Consider the following 3,397-nt stretch of genomic DNA (forward strand, 5'->3'; position numbering starts at 1 on the left):
TACAGCAAAGAGTAAGTAAATGAGTTCGATTTAATTCCAGTGTCGGTAACTTGAATTTCGATTCCAAATTTATGATGAATAGGTAAATAAAATTTTGTTTCGTTTCATTTTTTTTTCAATTCTGCACAAGTTTCTACAATTCACATAAATTTTTTATCTTATTTATTTCTAAAACAAAATGTGAAAAATGTGTACTCAAAACAAATCTTGAATTACATCCCACGTATTTCAAGATTGCAAAATTTGAAAAATCGCGAAATGACACATTCCAAGGTTACCTATTTTGTTGATGCAATACTCGTAAATTCATTCATCACTGCAGCACTCGTTTCTAAACTTACAGTAGTTTTTCCAGAAAAAAAAATTCCTAATCACTAGTAAAAAATATTTTAATGCGACGACGTTTCAAAGAAATGTGTAATAAAATTCGTGCCTTATCTAAGGTAAAAATGAACTCGAATGAATTGGATACCTAAAGATATTTTTCGAAATTATGAAACAATGTGTGTAAGTAAGCAGCATAATTTCAATATCCACCTTTAACTACCTACCTACGTATATGCTCGTGAATTTTTCATGAAAAATGATTATTATAGTTCAACTTATCTCAGGTACCCTTCCCCTTAAAGAATGAATATTTTACGAAGAAATCAGAAAATGGACGTAATACACTGAATTTGACCAAACACACAGCTAATAATTAAGCGAGATTTTCGTGAAAAATAAATGACTGTCTTGATGATAGTTTACGCTTCTAAGGAATTTCATCGATTTGATTTCTGAAGCGAATTGGGGATAGACCAAGAAGTGAGGAATGATTTTATCCCTTTTCAAGCCGCTGAAAGTTCCAGCTTTCGTTTGCCTTTTACCGCTGCAATCTAATAAATTGATCTGAAAAAAAAGTTTGGACATATCGTAAGTAGGTACCTAAGTAAAATTTTAAGTCAATTCATTCAAAACGCATACTCACTCATCATATAATTTCAAAATTTATGTTTTCAATCAAATACTTACCGCTGCATTTCTGGGTAGGTATAGTTTATGGTTTCTTAGGGAAAAGGCATAAAGAATCATTGAATGCATTTTTTGAAGCACTTACGAACAAGATAGCCCTTGAGTATTAAAAAAGAGTTCAAAGCTTAAAAACCAAATTTTCAACTGATCATATTGTAAAAAAAAAATTCAAATGGGACGATTTCAGGTTCCTGCTGATTTTTTTCTTCAGATTTTTAAAAATGTTTCATCCCCTCCCAAAAAAAAGGAGAAAAACTCGTAAAAACTTGATCATAATTAAATAAAAAGCTGAAATTGAACTTCAACTTAGGTAGATATCCCCACCTTATTTTTGACGTCTCGAATCGACTGAGCCATTTGAAACTTTCAGTGGAATTTTGGAGTTCTCAAAATGAGATTCAGCTTAAACTCGTAGGTAAGCACTGTCTATCTGACCCGTTTGATCGATTTCAACAACAATTTTTAAAAATCTTTTTCACAGTTAGTTAAGGTACCAATTTTTCGGCGAACGATTCGTGAAGAAAAAAGAATAATTTCTCCTTTACGAAGGTGTTACCGTAAAAATCTGAAATTTAGTTGAAATCCTATTTACGATCATTCAAACCGATTGATGATATTTCCGTGCTATTATTTAAAAACCATCAGCTAATTTTTAGGTATAATAATCGCTAAAGAAAGTAGGCACACATTTTTAAAATTAATGCATTAATTGATCGCAAAAGTCACAAAAATTCTAAATCCAAAAGTGCAGGTGCTTACGTTTATTTTCAATATCTTCCTATGAAAATTTTTCTCAGCAAAAGAATCCAAAATTCCATTACAAGCTTTAGAACTGTCCAAACCCATCATCAATCGATTTGAGAGGTCAAAATATAGCACACGAAACCAAATTTTAGCTTTCTACCTCAATTTGATCGAATTTTGATTTTTCCATATGCCTATGAAATTGGTCAAATTGTAAATTGAAAGCACTGATTTGATCTGGTGGTGTATTTTTGGATGCTTTTTCAATTTTTCCAAGTTCAATCCAGAAATGTGTCTTCCGCTTGGAAAACCTACCACATTTGTACTCGTAAATGTGTTTTGGGCTTAATTTTTTTTTGCTGTTTTCTGGTTCATTTTAATCTTTTCAATTTTAAACTATACACCGAGCCTCCAGAAAGATAATTTTTATCAAATTTCAAAATATTGTACATGATAAAATTATGGGATTTTTTGTCGAAGTCTAACTCATCTATTTGTAATATGTATCTAACTATTTGATTTCTAATAATTCTCCAAAAATCAAGAAATCAAGTTGGATGACTTTACTAAGATTTTGGCTTTGGAGATTTTCTGCCTTTTTTCAAAAATATGATTTTTTTGTGTTTTGAAACTTATGGTTTCAGAAGGGTTCTTTCTCAAGTACCGATACTCACTTATTCGTTTGTGTAAGCAAAATTCATTCTTTTTCCCTTTGAAACGATATTTTTTCTCTTTGATTGATGTCGCATATTTTGCATAAATTTTGGTTTTGAAAATGTGAATTTTTTAATAATTTAAATGATATAAAAACACACTATTATTTAGACAGTCATATTTTCATGTGTTTGAATCATAAAATTCTTCTTTCCAGCTGCTCATTGCGCAAGAACAATTCAAATGGTATCAACTTGTATATTTTATTTTCATTTTATTACCAACTAATCAATTTCCTTAATTAATGCACCACACCATGAGTTTTTAAACTGCATTTAGCAATAAAATTGATACGTTTTCTATTTTTTATTTTTGAAAAAAAAATAGATTACCATTGGATACTTTCTTTTTGAATAGCAAAAATCATTCCATATTGTTATCTTAAAATGATGTAAAACAACATGGAAACGTTCAGAATGCACACGACCACCAAAACCGATAATTAACAGATATCAAACGCGTTAATTATGAAAATAATGAAATTAAACTAAAAAAATCTACAATACTTGGTAATTCACCAACATTTTTTTCCAAATTTAATATCATACCAGATACCAATTAAAAATTATGTAAGAAAAGGCCAAAGGGCCACGTAAAAGGTCAACGCCATATCTTTTTAAATTAGGAATAGGAAATAAATATCTATCCAATCAACCAAAAAAAATCTCATCTCAAAAAAACAATTTTCCAAACACTAAAAAAAAAAATTGAAAAAAAATTCAACAATTTATGACATTTCTTTACGTACGAAATAATCGTTGAAAAAAAACCTCCTATCTGCATTTCATAACCCAACACCGGCAACAATTATCACCTTGTCAAGTCTTGGGACTTACCTGTTCACACAATCATCATCGTGTGTATACGATTCACTATTCAGTTATGTTCGAATCGTCGATCGCGGCGCATGCGTATACATGCGATG

The sequence above is a fragment of the Planococcus citri genome, chromosome 5 (genome assembly GCF_950023065.1).
Source record: "Planococcus citri chromosome 5, ihPlaCitr1.1, whole genome shotgun sequence".
Lineage (NCBI taxonomy): Eukaryota > Metazoa > Arthropoda > Insecta > Hemiptera > Pseudococcidae > Planococcus > Planococcus citri.